The following is a 19,860-nucleotide window of genomic DNA, read 5'->3' as shown; positions in this document are numbered from 1 at the left end:
TCGAACGACCCTTTCACAGGGGTTGCCTAAGACCATCAGAAAACACATTCATATATAATTACATATTGTTTTTGTGATTAATCACTATGCTTTAATTAGGTTCAATTTGTAACAATGAAAATACATCCTGCATATCAGATGTTTACATGACGACTCATAACAGTAGCAAAATTACAGTTATGAAGTAGCAACGAAAATAATTTTATGGTTGGGGGTCACCACAATATGAGGAACTGTATTAAAGGGTCGCAGCATTAGGAAGATTGAGAACCACTGCCTATCTAGATCTCAGGGATATGTGAGCTCCAGGAAGAGGCAGAAGGCTCTGCAGGGATGAGTGGGCGGAGGAGGGAATCGACTACCAACAAGACAAGACGGGACTGCAAGGGTCTGTATTTCAGTGCACGAGGGGACACTAAAATGAGGAAAGATTGGTTTAAAACAGCCCACCCAGAGCATCATGAAGGTGGAGCCCATGCTGGTCCACACTCCTGGGGCGGCAGCCCTGGATTCTCAGAAGAGGCAGAGCCCACCTGTGCCCTCCTGCTGCTGGGAGGACGTGGGCCATTCACCTCTTCTAGTGTCTTTTTCATGTATAGGTGCTTCCATCTCTAAAAAGTACACTCTGATAACATCATTACAAACTCTTCTTAAAACACAATTTAGCAGTGCACTAGTACATATCAGAGAATCACAATTCTGCTGAGTTACATATAAAATATAAACACAAAAATGTGAAGAATAATCATCTCTAGATGGTGAGATTGTGGATGCTTTTCAAATCTTTGTATTCTCTTATTTTCTGCAATGCCTATTCTTTTTTAGTCATTAAATATATTATTAAAATGTGATGACTTCAAGATATCTTGGCTGTTCTTTCTTCTGAGAATTATTGAAGCCTATATTTGATCTGCTTATCAAGTGGTCATTACTGATACAGTTGGCACATTTCACCCCACTGTTGACCCCTCAGTCATTCAACAGACATTGAGGACTCACTGCCTTCTAGGCACTGAGCTCGCTATTAGGGATCCTACACAAACCAGGCTTGTCTTGCACTCTGATGGCCATGTAAATGCTTAAGAAGCCAAACTGCGACCACTTCCACTAGTTCAGGGAACGTTAGGAAGAAAGCCAGTCTTGTCCCAGTGCAACAGTGAAAGAGGATTTTGATCAAAGACTTACCCACAGTGTCAGATGTGAAAATGGTGCTGCCCCACAGCTATCCAAATTCAATCTTCCTGTGACTCCATTCCTTGCTTTGAAGTGAGCTCCCCACACATCAGAAGAGTGGCATCTAAGTGTAAGCTTAAGTTTAAAACCCCTTCTTAAAAACCAATAAAATGTTGCACAGCTAGAAGAACTAACTTTTGCCCAGAGCATGGACCCATTCTGGCTCCTAGGAAAGGTTCCTTGCAGGGAACATCTAAGGGGAGACTTGATAACAGTCTTCACTTCTACAACAGCCCATTGATAGTCATGAATGGTGGTGATCATTGAATTACATCTCTGTCAAGTTTCAAGTATCTAAAAACTTTTACTTGAGAAGTGAAGGAATTGCCTTCCAGAGACCAAAAGGGCCTTTCCTTGCCCTGGCCCGTGTGGCTCAGTTGGTTGGGCATCAACCCATGCACCAAAAGGTTTGATTACCGTTCAGGGCACGTGCCCAGGTTTTGGGCTTAACCTGGGTAGGGGGCATGCACGAGGCAGCCAATGACTGTTTTGCTCTCACATCAGTGTTTCTCTCTCTCTTTCACTCTCTCCCTTCCCCTCTAAAAAAAATTAATACAAATATTAAAATTTTAAAAAGAGAGTGAGAGACATTCCCTGAATCAATATACTGACAGAGTTAGCACTGGGACCTCAGCTTCTTGAGCTCTACCGGGGACTCTGTGTCCTTTAGGACTAGATCATGAAAGGAATTCATTTCCATAAGTAGGGCAGTTTAGGTATCCCAGATCCTGGGTCCTAGCTTGTAGCTCATCCTACTGGAAAACATTGGTATGAAGCTTCTACCTGCACTGTCTCCCATCAGCCTGTGTTGTCTTCCTTCTCCCCTTCTCTCACAAATAGAGTTCTGTGGTACTTAGATTCGCCTTTAGCTCACTGTTTACAAATATCAAGAAAGGATCCATATGAAATAGAGAAAAATGTTAAAAACAGCCTATTTTTTGGAGGAGGAAAAATGGTACCTGTCAATCTTCAGATTCTCCAGGAGGCAAAATAGGAAAAGCCAGGTGTGACTATAGGAGCTCCAGCATCAGATCTAAGACAACAGCCCTACAGAGACTGGCTAACCAGCTCCCACACTGTGGGATCCAGTCCCTGTGTCCAGTTCCTCATCACATATACATCCTAGCACCTCTGCCTCGGGTAGCAGTGGCTCTGAGCCCCAGTGGAGACACACACTTCCTACCAGTTCCCTTTCTCTCTCCCTCTCTCTCTCTCTCTCTCTCTCTCTCTCTCTCTCTCTCTCACACACACACACACAAATCACCGTTGCGCTTTAATTAAACACCTAAATGTGTGTGAGCAGTACCTCAGTATACACTTTTTTATACATTTATTTATAACAAAAATTACAGTTTTAACATTTGAGTTTGTGAACCTTGTGGCGTATGAAAATGTGCGTTCACTGTAAGGGGCCCGTCTAGCATTTCAAGCAACTGCTATGGCAGCTTCTTTAGCCAGTCAGGCAGGCCAGGCTGAGCTGTTTCCGGGAACACCCTCTCCTGTGTATTTCAGGTCCCAGTGAGGAGAGGAGACATTTTTTGCATGAGATTTGAGGGGCAGGAGTGAAGCAACAGCTGCATTATTTTTTACTCTCAGAAGGTTGGGGCACGTGCTTTTGTAGCTCACACATTATTACTCATCTGCCGAGCCCTCAGCATGGGCAGCTGGCGGGCCTACAAGTGGTCCACCTTCCCTGGCCTTCACTTCTCCGATTCCTGGGCCAGCTGACTGCTTAGCACCAGGATGGAGGGCACCAGCTTCTCCTGCAGGATCATCTGAGGGCACTGAGAACTGATAAGGGCTCCGGTCTGTCCTGAGGGTTGCAACTGATTCTCGCCCACTGTGCCTCCATCTTCCCTTCCTAGCTACCTGGGGACTTAAGCTCCAGCATCAGACAGGATGACAGCAGCCTTGCGGTTTCACAACTCCCACAGCTGCATAGGAGTCCTGTAGATGAGACACTGAATGGACAAATGGACAAATGGACCTGCAGCTTCCCCACACCAAGAGCCTCCCATCGGGACACCCCGAAGCACTCCCTTTTTCTACTGTCAGGTTTTACAACCTCCATGTGCTTTTGAGTCTCCCAAAATACAAGTGACAGCGGTTGCCTCCCTGCTATAGCAAGCTCTGAATAAATAGCCTTTGTCTGTTCCCATCTGGCTGGGCTTCCTTATTTCCACAGGGAGGAGCCCTGCGCTAGCACGTGCAGCAGCCTATGGTGTTGTGGCTGGTCACACTGGGAGGAGGTGAGGCAGCTCTTGGAGTTTCCCATGGCTTTACACCAGCCCAGGAATTTCAGAAAAACAATGAATAATTTTTAACATAAATGTGTCTCATGCAATATTTAGGGTGTATTCACACTAAAAAAATATTCTTTATCTGAAATCCAAATACAGGGGTGGGCAAAAGTGGTCTTGCAGTTGTGAGTACATGAAACACAGAGTTTATTTTTGTATTATTATTTATTAACTAGAGGTCTGGTGCATGCACTGGGGGGGGTGGTTCCTCAGCCTGACCTGCCCCCTCTCACAGTCCAGGAGCCCTCAGGGGATGTCCTACTGACAGCTTAGGCCCGCACCCCATGGCCTCCCTCTACGGGAGGTGACTGGGCCGATCAGGGGAAGGTGCCTCCCCCATCACCCTGCTGCTACTGCCACTGTCGGCCGCCACAGCTGCTGGCCCTCCTCGGCCCTCACAGCCACTGCGGCTTTGTCCAGAAGGACGTCTGAAAGATGTCTGGTCTATCCAGTATAATTAGCATATTACCCTTTTATTAGTATAGATTATTGCATTATTTTCCATACAAATAACTGTAAACTGACTTTTGCCCACCCCTCCGTAATTAGGTGTCCCATATTTTTATTTGGTAAATGTGGTAATCCTATAAGTAGAACATCTAAACGTTTCCAGGCCCCACCCCCACAAGTGGAAACAGAAAGTTAAGAAAGAAAAGGAGTGAGAGCTCTGATGGGGTCACAAGGGATTTCAGAGCTAGGAGGAGGGGAAACACATCAGAGGTGATGTGGGTCACTTCCCAGACATAGATGAGGATGCAACCACATGTCCATGGCTGCTCAGGGTGGAGGGCACATGCCGAAGAACAAGGAGAGAAAGGACTGACTGTTTGGGTGCAGGACTATGAGAGCAAGACGCAGCTAGGTCTGGAAGTGGATGCCTACTTCTCACTAATGCTGCAGCTACTTTTGTGTAAACACCCTGCACTCCCTCATGCCAAGCTTAACACCAACCCCAGGAAGAAGGAGAGAGGATGAGAGGAATTTCCTGAATATGACTGATATGAACCTAAAATGACCTTTTTAAAGGAACTTCCAGGGGAGCATGTCAACATTGCTAAATTCGACTGATTTAACCTTGGAGTGACTGGATTCATTTTAAAATGGAGCAGTTATCAGAGAATTTTAAGAAATCAATATTTTGCACATATAAATTCATTGAGGCTTTCAATAATTAATACTCACCACAAATATGAGCTTCTGGTCATGTTAAGCACCAGCTAGACATGATACCTTTTGAAAAATAAAATCTCAGTATAGATTCGGTTTGGCTCAGTGTATAGAGCGTCGGCCTGCGGACTGAAAGGTCCCGGGTTCAATTCCGGTCAAGGGCATGTACCTGGGTTGCGGCACATCCCCGGTGGGGGATGTGCAGGAGGCAGCTGATCAATGTTTCTCTCTCATCGATGTTTCTGACTCTCTGTCCCTCTCCCTTCCTCTGTAAAAACTGAATAAAATATATTTAAAAAAAAAAAAAGAAAGAAAAAGAAAATCTCCACATCCCACCTCCCAACCCCCATTCTTCACTCTGGCATTTTCCCTGGGAAACCATTCTCTCCAGAGAGACATGCTGAATCTCAATTCCTTTGGTCTGTATTATGGAAAAAGTAGTTTTATTTTTCATTTTCCAAATATTATTCTATTGATTGTACTTTTCAACCTTCATATTCACCTCCCACCCCTTTAAATATTGACAGCTTCCTAGACACTCCACACTTAGAATTGCTGACGTAAAGTCTACTTCATTTTCCTGATTGTACCTACATTTCAAATTTATGGTGTAAATGATGATGGTGATAGTGATGATGATGATGATGCCATGATGACATTAGGAACTGTTGGATACTACTTTCCATATATCACTGATCCAGGTGATAACCCTCACCCTTATTTTATAAATGAGAGAAGTGAGGCTTAGAGAGGTTGATCAAGGTACACACAGACTAAGTTTTGGAGTAGGATTTAAATCCAGAATTGTCTTACTCCAAAGCCTTTGATTTTCCCACAGTGCCTCAGTGCCCAGCCACCACAGTTCCCTAATTGGCCGGAAATTCCTGATTCCTTTGGTCGACTCTACCTATAGCAATCAAAAGATGAATGTGTTGGGTCCACTTCCTGGCATTGACTGCACCTGATTGGAATGCTGGGCATATTTAAAATTTCATTTATTGCCCTGTCCGGTTTGGCTCAGTGGATAGAGCATCAGCCTATGGACCAAAGGATCACGGATTCAATTCCGGTCAAGGGCATGTACCTTGGTTGCAGACCTCCCCCTAGGCCAGGCCCTGGTTAGGGTGCATGCAGGAGGCAACAAATCAATGTGTTTCTCTCATATCGGTGTTTCTCTATGTCTTTCCATCTCTCTTCCACTTTCCCTAAAAATCAATGGAAAAATATCCTCGGTGAGGATTAACAAAAAAATTAAATTATCACTTATAGAATGCTTGCTGTGTTCCAGACACTGGTCTAAGCAGCTTACAAATAACTTATTAATCAATATAATTCCATGAGGTTAGGCACCATTATTATTATTATTATTACTCTCATCTTACAGACAAGGAAACTAAAGCACAGAGAAGTTAAGTGACTGACCCAAGATCACACAGCCAGTTAGTTTTGCAGAGCCAGGTTTCACATCTATTATCATGCACTGTGATTCCCCTTTCAATAGAGTTTTGCACATCTCCTCCTAACCTATCTCCTAACTATTTTCTGTGGGTGCTGAGAGGAGATGGGGTCAAGGGCATGAAATTCCCCAAAGAAAGATCCTGGATAAGCCAGAACCTTTAAAAATATGCACCATAATGTGAAGTCCGGGATGGCCCAGCTATAGTTCTTGGCAATTGCCAGTTCTGTTTTAAAAAAACAGGCCCTTCTTTATATACAGTGTTTGCTAAGTGCTAATGGCCTCCAAGAAGTCACTTTTTTTTTAAACTGAAAAACAAATCTCTAGTCTTAGCGGTCTTAACTTTCCTCTTCATAGCTTCCTTCTCATGCTCACTCCTCATCTCAGCAAACTGCATGGGTTTGCCTGGTGCAGGGGGAGGAAGAAGCCAACAGGGGAGAGCTGTCTCTTCTGAGTCAGCAATCAGGCTGCCCAAACCTGGGAAGTCACACAACACCAGGTATAAAATCTCTGCCTTTATATGTAGTCACTTGATTTTGAAGAAGATGCCAGATATCCCCCTTTTAGGGATTCTTGTGCACAACCTGGGACTCTTCGGTGTATCAGTCATTCACAGTTTTGTCACTGGCTTTTCCCCAAGGGGTATTAACAGGGACTTGATGTTAACATACTGTGAGTCCTGTATAGTAAGTGAGGAAAAGAAACCCAGTGGGAAACTCCCTCTACTCTGCACTTGTTAAGAGGAGATGCCTTCCTAGTGGACAATGACCAGCAGTTGCTAAGGACTCTACCATTCACTTCTCAATTAACCTTTGACAATTTGCTTACCTGAATTAATTCTCAGTGTCCATACCCAAAAACTAAAATTCATAATAGCTGCTACCTTTATGGCTGCTTTTGAGGACTAAGTGCCATGGTGTGTGTAAAAGGCATAGAGGTTTGGCACATAAGAGCTCAAGAAATGTTAACTATTGTGATTACATAATAGATGTCTGTTTAGATTAAGTTGTTATTTTATGTGAACCCCTTATTACCCATAAACTCAATGTTGTATTTCCCATTTCACATATTAAAAAATTAGAATGACTAAATTATTCACCCAAGCTAGTAGTCAAGAGGTGCAGCATGAGACTCAGAGCCTTGGTTCTCTGCCTTCAATTGTCATGCTCATTGCATTGCCTGGAGACAATGTTTTCAGTCATCTTTTTCCACTGCCTTAGCCAGAACACACACACACACACACACACACACACACACACACACACACACACACACACTACAACTTTGCCTTGTTCCTGAGCTCTAGGAAAGCAGCCCTCACGACTTGGTTGCTGGTTTTCAATACCCTCCAGTCTAGTAGAATTCTACTAGGAGCTGAGAGTAGCAGGCAGTTCACAACGTCAGCTGTGGGGGTGTTTGCCAGTCATTTCTTTCTTGGCAGAGACAAAGGCTCTGCAGCTTAGTTCAAAAATTCCATGTGCAGTGGCTGGGCACCAGCTGAAAGAGTGAACGTTCTTATTATGACCCCCAATAGCATATTTCTACTTGTGGCATCAGCCTGCTAAAAATAAGGAACTTATTTTTCAAGATTAATAAGAAGTAAGGAAGATGCTGGGAGAGAGGGGATTTTATCATTGGGGTGGGAAAGGGGAAATAGAAGATGACATTAAAATAGCAGCAAATAAATACTGTGTAATTTCAAACAGTTGACAATGTCACCCTGCAGGTTGGTAGTTCTGCTGAGATAATTACCTTTCCCCAAATCACTGTCTTAACCAAAGAAAGAAATGATTTCTGTGTGTGAAAAATCACACTGCCTCTTGCTTTGGGGAAAATGGCAGTGATTGATAGAGACCAGGCTTTAGGTTTGCAAATATTTCATCCATGCACAGGGACTTTCAGGAGCAGAGAGACAGCACTTACAGGAGAAGAAAACACAATAAACTCTTCTTCCACAGACAGACAGACTGAGCTACTCATGAGATGACTCAGCCTTTAGAGTCGACCTTCATCTTCCAGTAAGTCCAGGTCTGAAAAAGTATGATACAATTGGCCACTTTGGGCTTTTCCCTGCTTCAGAGAGATTATCTGCTAGTGAAACCACTGAACCAGGACTCTGCAGATCTGGGCCCCATTTCCAGGTATTCTGATTCAGTAGGCATAGGAAAGGGGGTTGGGAAATTATCCTATACAAGAGGCTTTGTGCACTGGGCGGGAGGGGGGGGGGGGGTCCTTCAGCCCAGCCTGCACCCTCTCACAGTCCAGAACCCCTTGGGGGATGTCTGTGGGCCTAAACTGGCATGCAGACATCCCCCCACCCCGGGGATCCTTAGCCATGGAGGTGGGAAAGGCTCCCGCCAACACTGCTGGGCTTGCCAGCCATGAGCCTGGCTTCCAGCTGAGCGGCGCTCCCTCTGTGGGAGCACACTGACCACCATGGAGCAGGTCCTGCGTTGAGCGTCTTCCCCCTGGTGGTTAGTGCATGTCATAGCGACTGCTCATTCTGCAGTTTGGTAGATTTTAAAACCCTAATATGCAAATCGACCAAACAGCAGAACAACCAGCAGGACGACCTATCACTATGATGCACACTGACCACCAGGGGGCAGATGCTCAACGCAGGAGCTGCCCCCAACCCACAGGCCCCGACCAGCAGCAGCAGCGGGGGACGGGGCTGGCGAGTGGGCAGCGCCAGGCCAGCCAAGGTCGGCGCCAGCAGGGGCCCCCGATTGCCCTGCCAGTCACCTCACAGATTGACCCTGATCGCCAGCCAGGCTTAGGGACCCATGCACAAATTTCATGCACTGGGCCTCTAATCTATATATATAAAAGCCAAGTGACTGGAATGACCAGTCACTATGACACACACTGTAGCAGCCAACTGGCTCAATCAGGGCCTCGATTCCCCCCGCCAACCACCCATGGCGCCTCACCCCAGCTGGCCCCACCCTCAATTTTCCAGCCCCCTGAAACCAGCCAGCCCGGCCACAATTGGGCCCCAATCATGGGTGAGGTCGGTGGCCAACCTCCTGTGGACCCTCCCCCCTGGCCGGCCTGGCTCTGATAGGCCCCCATCAGGGCAGATCAGCCGGACCCCACCTGTGCACAAATTCGTACACCAAGCCTCTAGTATTTCTAATAAGCTTCCACATGATCTTGACACTGCTGGTTCATGGACTGTGCTTTGAGTAGCATGCCTCTGGAAGCCATCTCATCTCAGCTCCTACCTCCAGGTCCAGTCACATTGATAATGGCTGAGCCCTAACCCTGTTCCATGACTAAACAATCTTTTTGTCAAATCAGAATAAGGAGGATTTATTATAATAGGGACATTGAGAAAAAAATGAGTACAAAGGCTAATATTATTCTCCTGGAAGTGGATCTTATTTCAATGTTAATTAAATCAAAGTGAGGGAAGAGAGGGTCAGCCTTGGGGGTCCCCAGAGTTTCCTTGGTGCTCTAATTGGTGCTGTGCTTTTCTTTGTACTCACTTATGTATGCATTTCTTTCCTGGCCTCATTCCACAGAGGACTTGCGGCTGCTTACAAGAATACCAACATTTCTAAAGAATAAAATATAAGTAAAATTAAAGATTTACCATGTAATGGATATAATTTTTTAATTGAAAATAGCTCTGTTATGTTTTTCTTACTATAAAAGCAATAAATAAACATTGTAGAAAATTTAGAAATAATAAACAAGAAAAAAAGCAAAAAAGAATATTTATGATCTCACCACCCAGAGGAAAACACTGGAAACACCTTAATGTATATCTTCTCATTCATTTTGTACCAAAATGTAATGATTTTAATATTTTATAAAAGTGTGATTATAACCTTCATGTTGTTTTCTAACCTTCTTCTTTGACTCAACAATATATTGCGAACATCATACAAAGTTAATACGGTCTCATCTATAGCATCAATTTAAATAAATGAATAGTTATATTGTAGGAATATGTCATAACTTATTTAAACAATCACCTCATTCCAGGCAAGACTTTGAAATCTACTGCTATAATTTAACATAGTTGTTGGAGAATTCCATTTCAGATAAATATATTGGCTTCCTCAGTCTCATGGGCCTCAGGCATGAATCAAGCCCAAGAGGGAAAGAAATTTTTATTGAAAAATCTTCATGCCACCGAATGCATCTTACTATTCTCTTATAAGCACAAAAGAATGGCTGTTCTCATTATTCTATATCTTCTATGTTTCTAACTGGGCTAGTCTGACATTTTAATTATATCTCTTTTTTAATGTGGAAAATTCTTCAGTGAACGAAGAGTGATTCATCTTTCTATGGCTCCCGTGAACCAAAGTGACATGCAGAATGTTAATATGGTGCTGGGTTTCAGGAAGAAATGATCCTTGTAAATAAATAAAGCAAGAACTTAACAGAACATTAACTCACTCTTTGGGATGTGTCCCGAGAGTTCTCCCAAAATATCGAGTAAAGTATATGTATCAAGATTCATCTTCAGAGACTATTCATTGAGCTGTTTCCCTGTGTCTCATTTCATTTGGTGGAGCAGCTGCTAGCCTTCTGAGCAGGGCCACAATCGTCCCATGGGAGTCTTCTCTTCCAGTCACCACTTTTCTTTTTGTAAAGCAAAAGTCACTTCCAGGAGCCTTTCACTCTTTGCCTTTATTTTTGATTTAGAATGTCTGTTCCATTCATTCCATCAACTCCTGTTCATCTGATTCCAGGAGACCTGTCCAGCCTCTCTTCCCCATCCTTCACAATAACAATATCTTACGTGCTCTAGAAAACCATCACTCCACCGTTCTCAGCCATGCAGAAGTAATGTGGCGACTCCACTGCCACCTCCAACTAGAACCTGATTTCCCTCCCGCTGGACACAGTGATTGGTTCAGAGATCGTCACAAGACCTAAGCTATCCAAGCAGAGGTTCCTTGGCAGGGATCTGGGGACAGGCATCTTTCTCCGCTATTTGAGGTTTATAGCTAAAAGATACCGAACCTAACTGATGCCATTTGTAAAGAAACTGTAGGTGACTTCCAGCTTTCTTTTCTTTTTATTTACAAACTAGAGGCCCAGTGCATGAAATTCATACACAGGTGGGGTCCCTAGCCCTGGCCCATGATCAGGGCCAAGCTGGAGAGGAGGCAACAGTTGCTGGGCCAGGCGCGGAAGGAAGGGATGCCAGACACCAATGCCACCATCATCGGTGCCCTGCCACCACAGAGTTCCCTGCCTTCCCCCCCTCCTCCTTCCCTTGCTGCCATGCTGCCACCACAGTGGACGTGAGGCAGACTGATCAGGGCCTGCTGGCCCGGGGAAGGGACAGGGCACAGGAGGTTGGCCGCTGGTCTGAGGAGGGAGCCAGCCCTTGGCAGCCCTGGGAAAGGGGTCACATCCGCTACCACCCATCCTGGTTCTCCATCCCAGCCCAGGGGCCAGCCCCGATCACCTGATCAGGGCCTGCCAGGCAGGGGGTGGGACCGCAGGAGGTTGGCCTGCCAGGGGAGGTTCGCTATGGGAGCACACTGACCACCAGGGGGCAGCTCTTGCATTGAGAGTCTGCCCCCTGGTGGTCAGTGCGCATCATAACGATTGGTCATTCTGGTCATTCTGGTTGCTTAGGCTTTTATATAGAGAGAGATTCTTCCTCCTCTGTAACCTACATGTTTCCTGCACCGTAAGCCCACATATCTGCCTCTCCTCAATGCCTTCATGTGCCTTTCCTCTTTTCTAAGTTCCAAAGAACTCAAAATCCTTTCTTTTCAAAGCTGCCATCCCTCCCTCCATTTCCCTAGAGGTTTTCTGTGTCCAGGCAAGCACTTGGGACCTTTCTGACTTCAGGAGTTTGCTGCTGACCACTGTGAGGAAACATTCAGGGAAACCAAATTACAAACATGGTGTTTGCATTGGTTGCAGAAATCACTTGCTAGTATTGTCATTTGGGCTGTAGAACACTGTTCCTGGCTGGTTCCAAGGGGTCTCTCTCATATGAAAGTTGGCCTAAAGTGCTCAGCTCAGGAAAATTCAAGCTGGTACTTTTGCTGGGTCTGGGGACATTCTGAATTGCAATTTAAACTTGCATCCTCATTTTTGTAGCAGGTATAGATTCCTAGGTCTCTTTAGAAGAGGAAAGTACTTCCAAACTGTTTCCCAGAAATTATTTCCTTGGGCTTTAAGCCACTCTGCATGTAGTCTATAGATATCCCATTTGCCCATCTAGGAAGCTCTCTGACTCTGACCCTTTGAAATCCTATCTTTGTGTAGATATCACCTCTTGTTTACTAGTATTTCTCAGCATTAAGTCTCTTCCTTCATGGGAAGAGGACCCTAGTTCCCTTAGAGGAGCCACCTTTCTCCTACTCTTAGTCATGTGGTTTAGGCAGGTGTGCCCTTAGCTCTGCCACATTTGGGCTCTGATTAACTTAGAGCAATCAGCAGAACCCACATCCCACTACAGTGATTGTGGGGGCACGTGACCCCATTACAGCCAAAGAGAGGTGAGGAGCTATGTATTAAAGTCCTTCACCTACACCTCAGCCTGGCTAGTGTCATGTCCTACAACCCTCTGGATGCCTTGGTTTCAGCCCCTGGAAGTCCTCTCTTCTTTTCTTGCCCAGATCTCTCTACCCTCCCCAATGTGCCCCTAGTGTTTTCTCAAGATAGATATTAATGCAGATTCTATGCTAACTAATGTTTGATTCCTTTACCTCTTTTTTTAAACCTGGGATAGCAAACAGGTTTTATCTTCTACATCAACTCTGATCAATAAATATTAGGTCTGAGATCTGTGCTGAGAATGACTCCGAAGCTGCTTCTGGCTTCAGCAATAAAGTCAGTGGTGAGTACTTAGTAATGTCTGTCTCAGGCATGGGAGGAAGAATGACTATGCACCTCATGTTTTTATTTTTATTTTTTTAGTATTTTTTATTTTTTAAAATTTCTTTCTTTATTGATTAAGGCATTACATATGTGGCACCTCATGTTTTTATAACACCGTTCTAAGTCAAGGTCTGCACCTAGATTCCAGAGCAGTCACATGACCTCCCAGATGTCTCCCTACAGCTCCTGGCTGAGTGTATCTTTCCCTGGTTCATGACTCTAATGGATGCACCCAGTAAGCTTCTGCTCCTTGTCTAATGAACACAGTGAGTTCACAGTCCTCTTGCACATCTGAAATTATTGACATACCCTAAGACCAATGACTTGCTTGGCACTCTTTCTGGCTTATATTATTTCCTTCCTCCATCAGCTCAAGTTTCTATGGTTCATTCAGGTGTCCCAGTAGGATTCCTCCCTCCTTCCCCCAGCTACAGAAATCATTTTAGGATTATAGATTTACGACATAAAAATAACAAACTTGAATAGACATGGTTTCCACCAAGAGAACATGTGGGCTGTTGATAACACACCAACCCCCATCCATGACTAATAAAGTTTCATCCTTTCACAGTCATGGAAGCCAGGCTTTATTCATGATTCTTTCCTCGAAACCACAGCAGGCTTTGGCACTCTAGAAATTCTGATTCTTGAACAAAATCCATTTGTATTGGCTTCTGAGCCCTCCAAATGTCTTAGTGTATTTATCCTGTTTTTAACAGAACTTTCTATTCTGTGTGACAGGCCATTCTTACATGGGCATCCAATGCAGTGTGCAACCAGTACCAGCTTTCACTTAACATCCCAGCTCAGAGGCACAGGTGCCTGAGGTCATTCACCTTTGTCAACAGGTTCATGCCAATGACTGTGGACTTCCTGTGGTATTGGCAGAGGGGTGTCTACTGCGAGCCCCTTCCCTCTTGGTCTGAGCTGTGGAAGTGCACTGGGGCCCAGAGCCTCCTGTGAGGACTGGAGCATCTCCATCTCAAGAGCTTTAATTTATTCATGGCTTCAGAGTCCCTTTCACCATGTAAGGTCACAGGTTGTGAGAACTTAGGCAGAACAGCCTCAGGTGACCTTTATTCAAACTACCAAGGACCTAGAGTTATAGGGGGACCTGCTGCTGCAGGAAAAAGTCTGCTCAAGAGGAACAAGCATGGCATTATGTCATCTGCTTGGACCATGTTGTACCTGTTTTGATAAAACAGGGTGCAGTCAACACAATTTAATGAAAATTTTGGAACATCAGTCATGGCTGTCCCACACAGGATCCATATCCCCCTCTCAATACAGCCAGACTGTCTGGGTTCACATTCAGCTCTGCCCCTTACTGGCTCTGTGACCTTGGGGTATTTACCTAGCCAGTGGTTGGCAAACTCATTAGTCAACAGAGCTAAATATCAACAATACAACGATTGGAATTTCTTCTGAGAGCCAAATTTTTTAAACTTAAACTATATAGGTAGGTACATTGTTATTAACTTAATTAGGGTACTCCTAAGGCTTAGGAAGAGCCACACTCAAGCGGCCAAAGAGCCGCATGTGGCTCGAGAGCCGCAGTTTGCCGACCACGGACCTAGACTCTCCTTGTCTTGGGTTCCTTACATATAAAATAAAATGATAACTGTACTTCCAGCCCACACTTGTGAAAAATGAGTTAATGGGTATAAAGTGTTTTGAATACTTCTTGGCACATAGTTTATGTATGAGCTGTTATTACTATTACCCCAATATTCCTCTGGGAAACCACTCTTTGCTTCCTTCAGTCCACATGTTTCAGAGAGAGCTGAGTCCACCATCACCTCTGCTTGCGGTCCAGGATGTGCCAGTCCGGTCCATCTAGAGAGGGAACTTCTTGGCCAGAGATGGGGAGTGGTTCTGTGGTAACAGCCAACTTGCCCCTGATTAACTCCCCCTATTTAGTAAATGAAAGCTCTTCATTCTATAACCTTAAGTGATCCATGTTATCAAAGAAAATAATCCCATGTACATACATTCACAATTACTCTGAGGAAGCTGTCTGTCTGCTCAGGCCTAAAAGGGAGCAGGGCAGAGGGAGTATTTCTGCTGCAGCTCTCTCTGTCCTGCTGAGTCCTACGTCTCAGCTTCAAATATGTTGTTGAATCTCTAGTCTGCTGTCATCTTCTCTGTCATTCTTTTTGTTCTTGTGGATTTATACCTATTTTATTCCTTTACAGTTAGGTTATTGGGACTTCAGAAGGGAGAAGAGATAAAAACCCGTGTTCAACCCACTTTATGTAACTATAAAGTCTTTCCTAATGTCTTTGAGGAATCAAAGGTGCTTTACTGGAAAATGGATGGGCAGCATGGCCCTGGGAAGCCTATCTTTCACAAGTCCCTGAACTACACCAACTTAGGTAGACATTACATCTGCAAATCCCAAGAACTATTTCTGAGGAAGTGTGAGCATTCAGAAACCCAATACACTTCAGGGTAAAATGCCTTCATTCTAAAATAATAATAATAACTTAAATAGAATTAATCCCTGTGTTTTGTTCAATGAGAAGAGTCCTGGCTCATCAGCCTATGAAACCAGCTTGCTTTGACTTATATAGCCTACACCAGCCGTGGGCAAACTACGGCCCATGGGCCGGATCCGGCCCGTTTGAAATGAATAAAACTATTGAAAAAAAGAGACCGTACCCTTTTATGTAATGATGTTTACTTTGAATTTATATTAGTTCACACAAACACTCCATCCATGCTTTTGTTCTGGCCCTCCGGTCCAGTTTAAGAACCCATTGTGGCCCTCGAGTCAAAAAGTTTGCCCACCCCTGGACACCCACATCCCTGCTTTGTCTGCTTCAGGGGTTGTCCTTGGGGCTCCCAAATGAATACCACCTCTCTGTTTTCTGGTTTTTATTTTGTTTGTTTGTTTGTCTGTTTGTTTGTTTTTATTGTTGTCTTTCTTTGTGCTCTGCCATGTGAGAGGATATGGAGTCACAGCTAAAGAGTCATCTGCCCCTTGTTCAGTTCTTTCTCCTATTATCAGCTGCCACCATGACTACAGAACAAAAACACGGAGAAATGAGGACATAATTCAGTCATCTGAAAATGGCCTTCGGGAAGTGACAGTTGCTGACTCATTCACCTTGAAATAATACATCTTGACATCTTGGGGATCAGGATGAGCTGCCCATTCAGACAATTTTCTATTCATTTCCCCAGACATAGCCCCCAAGCACCTCTCACTTCATCTCTCCAACCCAAACAGCTCACATAATAAGTTATGATGCCACAGGAAGATCCAGGTTTTATGAAAACTAAAGCTCATTCAATTTGTGGGAGAGATGCCCTCCTTCCTTAGGAAAAAGAATGCAAAATTATGAACATAAAATTAAAAGTGAAAATGGATATTTACTTAAAATGGGAAAAGAAATTACAGCAAATTACAAAATATAAGAGGCTGACAAACAACAAAAAAATCTAGAAAAATAATATATTTACTTTTTTACTAGTTGACATATCTCTTTAGTGCTTTTATCTCTATTTTGGGGGGCAATACCTCTATGAACTTCTATATATGATAACAATTTTATAATATTACTTTCTATAAAAAGATAATTCAGTCTTTCAGCATTGTTGAATAAATTATTTTTCTTTTAAATAAATATATAAAACAAATAGATATAATTTAAAAAATAAATGTATTTATTATTGATAGACTAAATAGTCTTTCCAACCTCAGAACTGGATATTGGTAAGTCATATACATTTTTTTACTGTCAATTTTTCTTTCATATATGAGCTATAATAGTGCATGCATATTTCAAGCTTTTTTGTACAGTTTTTTTTATAAACTTTTTGAATTGATGACTTTCATTAACCAGTTTGTTGTGGTAACCCCATTGTATTGGTGGATCATGAGGTCAGCATTTCATGTTAGATCAAGAAGAACTAGATTATCAAACAATATAAAACCTTATTCTTTATCTCTATTTAAAACTTATCTCTTCCTCTTTATGAATTACCACTTTCAGTATAATTTTTAAAAAATGTTTTTTTGGCTTACAATTTGCTTTTCATTCTCAGAATAATTTCTACTTACTTTATTGCTTATTTATGACCTCATTTTCTTCCCATCTCTAGCTCCATTCCATACCATAATGGACCTCTTATGTGGACACATCCAAGCTTTATCCATAACTTCCAACAATCAATCATGCCTTGGCCACCTCTTGGGCCTAGGGGTGTGCACTACAGCAATGGTCCGCTCTTGGTAGATGCTGGAAGCAAGTCCAGGGCCATTTGAATAGGGAATTCTGTGGTCTTAGGAACAAAGTAGGGCAAGAAGCAGAGAAGCCATAAATTCCAGGTGGGCATATCCCCTGGCCCCTGTGGACTTGTCTTGAGGTGATGGGTGTAGTGGGAGGAAAGTCAGAGTGAACTCCTCTTAAACAGAAGCCCCCGTTGCCCAGGTCCAAAGGCAATGCTGATACGCCCCCCCCGCCCCACCACCTTTCCTCTAACCAGGTCTGTGAAATGCCCATACTCACTCCAACTTCACACAACATGTGGGGAAGTGTGGTGCAAATTTTACTAAAACATGAGACTAAGTTGAACACATTACTAAGGCCCTTCCAGGATCTTGGAAGGGGTCCATGCAAGTGAAGGATTTCTTTAGTTTCTTAGTAGGTTGACTCTGTATAGTATATAGCAATAGTCTGCTGATATGATACATTGAATGAGCACCAGTTTCAAAGTTGGACCTCAATTTAAATTTTTGTTCTCATTCAGAACCAATGTTTTACGGGAACCCTGTGCTAATCCTGGGCCTACATTCTCAGGACCATTCCTTGCCTTTGCCTTGCTCTCCTCTGTGTGTCAAGGATGCCAACACCAGCCCGCAGGAGATGGAGAGGTGTTGAGAAGCCAGTGTATTTCGTCCTTTCCCTCACTGCCTGAGGCCTCTTATCATGTGCCAAACTCTCACTGGATAGACCTCTCCGCTTCATGGTTCAAGCTTTTCCTGGGGGACACTGGTTTCTGATACCATCTCCTCCTTTTGTCCCTCCAGCTCAGTGCTTCTCAACCTAGGACATTTCTCTCTATCCCTGCTTCCCAACCCAAAATAATAACTCAAGGGATAGTTAGCAATGTCTGGAAACATTTTTGCATCTTATAACTTGGGGGAGGGTGACACTGGAGTCTAGTAAGTAACAACCAGAGATAAATCATCCTATGATTTCAAGAGAGTCCCCCACAGCAAAGGATTATCCCTGCAGATGCCATCAGTCTCCCATTGAGAAACTTGCCCTAACCTCAGGGAGTAATAGTTCCTTTAGTTGTTAATCTCAGATTTGTCTCATTGTCCTGTTTGGTGTTTAGCACTTCCATTATGTGTAACCAATTCCCTGTATTAAATTCTCTCTGTTGAAACACTAAAGTAGCTTCTGTTGTCTTGGTTAAACTGACGGATGCTTCCCCAAAGTTTCAGCTTCTTTTCTTTTTCCTTCTCTATTGAAATTAGTCAGTGATAATTTCTTTGCCACCGCCCCATGGATTCTGGAAATTTTTACATCCCCATTTATACTACTCAGGGTTTTCCAGAGAAACAGAACTGATAGATGATAGATAGATAGATAGATAGATAGATAGATAGATAGATGATATTTATTATAGGTATTGGCTCAAGTGGTATGGAGGCTGAGAAGTTCCAGTCTGTCATCTGCAAACTGGAGAACCAGAAAACTAGAAGTGTAATTCAATCTAAGTCTGAAAGCTCAGGAACAAATGGATGAGGGCAAGAGAAGATGAATATCTCAGTTCAAGCGAAGAGCAAACTTGCCCTTCTGCCTTTTTTGGCTTATTTAGGTCCTCAATGGACTGTATAATGCTCACCTGCATTAGTGAAGACCTCCTGCTTTATTCAGCCTGCCAATGCAAATGCGAAGTTCTTCTAGAAGCACCCTCATACTCCCAGAAATATGTTTTGCCATCTATCCTTTAGCCCAGTCAAGTTAACACATAAAATCAAACATCACACCATCCCACTCATTCAGTTTGGAACTTTACAGTTTTCATAGAGAACTTTTTAACTAATAGACTATTTTATTTTATAATGAGGCTTATCCAGAGTTATAAATAAAGAGAAGAAGCTACATAACTTTCTTAAAAATAGAGCACTCAAATTAATATAGATCAGTTTCCACCTTTTGGAATATAATATTATTATAAAAATGCATTTGGGTAATTTAATATTGCTATAAATACAAAATGTAGATTAATTTAAACCTGATTAGAATGAGGTATTGGGGGATTCTTCTTAATTCCCTGTTAGGCAAAATTTAAGAGAGTGCTATTGTGTTTTTCCTGTATTTTTTCATTCTTCTGCATAATGAGTTGAATTAAATTTATGAGTGCCAAAGTGACAAAGCAAATACATTTTGAGCTTCTTATAGTACATGCAGGGGATGTATTGGTTTCCTAGGCAGCCATAACAAAAACTGGGTGGCTTAGAATGACAGAAATTTATTGCCTCGGTACTAGAAGCCAAATCGGCACAATCAAGGTGTCAGCAGAGCCATGTGCTTTCTGAAGGTGCTAATGAAGGAACCATTCTTTGCCTCTGTCCTAGCTTCGGGTAGCCTCAAGCATTCCTGGGTTTGTAGCCGCATCACTCCAAGTCTCCATCTTCACATGGAATTTGCCTTGTGTCTGCACATGGTTTTCTCTCTGTACATGTCTATTTGTATGTACAGATTTTTCCTTTTTATATGACACCAGGTGTATTGGAATAGGGCCCACCCTGTTGGCCTCATTTGAAACTGGTTACCCTTGTAAATATTTTATTTTCAAATACACTCTTACTCAGTATTTAGA

At 43.3% G+C, this 19,860-nt stretch overlaps 1 pseudogene; it reads right to left on the bottom strand.

The window, feature by feature from the left end:
- Positions 1-2,933: 2,933 nt before the first annotated feature.
- Positions 2,934-19,860, bottom strand: part of LOC102755978 — a 49,651-nt pseudogene continuing 32,724 nt past the window's right edge.

Source organism: Myotis davidii, unplaced genomic scaffold (assembly GCF_000327345.1).
Source record: "Myotis davidii unplaced genomic scaffold, ASM32734v1 scaffold1373, whole genome shotgun sequence".
NCBI classification, from domain to species: domain Eukaryota; kingdom Metazoa; phylum Chordata; class Mammalia; order Chiroptera; family Vespertilionidae; genus Myotis; species Myotis davidii.
This window is presented reverse-complemented; position numbering and strand designations above follow the sequence as displayed.